We start from the raw sequence: 533 nt of genomic DNA, 5'->3' as shown, positions 1-533 counted from the left end.
GCTGATGCACTCCCAGACGCAGGACTAGGGCAAGCTCTGGGTTTTTCCCTCCAGCACCCTGAGTCCTTCAGCAGAGCCCCCCCTTATCCCCTTCGCTCATGGGGGTTCAGAACCCTTTCCTGGGGCAATGGAAATACCTGTCCCCTCAACCCCCAGTGGCCTGTGGGTGCAGGGGGGGGATGCCGGGCTGTACCCACCCTGTGCCCGATGCTCTCCACAGCCAGGAATGAGCTGGGGGTGGGCAGAGCTGCCCGTTGTTTCACCATGGCAGGATGCACCCCCACGCCTGGGACCCACCTCTCCCTCCCCTCCACCCTGCCTGCCAAGCAGCAATAAGCCGCAAGGGACTTGCCACCCTGGGGCCCCAATACACAGGGCCAGCTGGGCTGAAGGCTGCCTCTCCCCATGGTCTCAAGCTGGGGGGGCAATGTGCGGGATGGTCCCATTGCCTGGGGGTGGTTTCTGAAGGTACAGCCTGGCACAGGGAGCGCAGGACCCCAGCACAGGGCTGGAACAGTCCCTCATGCTCCCTG

This window comes from Egretta garzetta, unplaced genomic scaffold (assembly GCF_000687185.1).
Source record: "Egretta garzetta isolate BGI_Z169 unplaced genomic scaffold, ASM68718v1 scaffold219, whole genome shotgun sequence".
Classification (NCBI taxonomy): domain Eukaryota; kingdom Metazoa; phylum Chordata; class Aves; order Pelecaniformes; family Ardeidae; genus Egretta; species Egretta garzetta.
Note: the sequence above shows the minus strand (reverse complement) of the source record.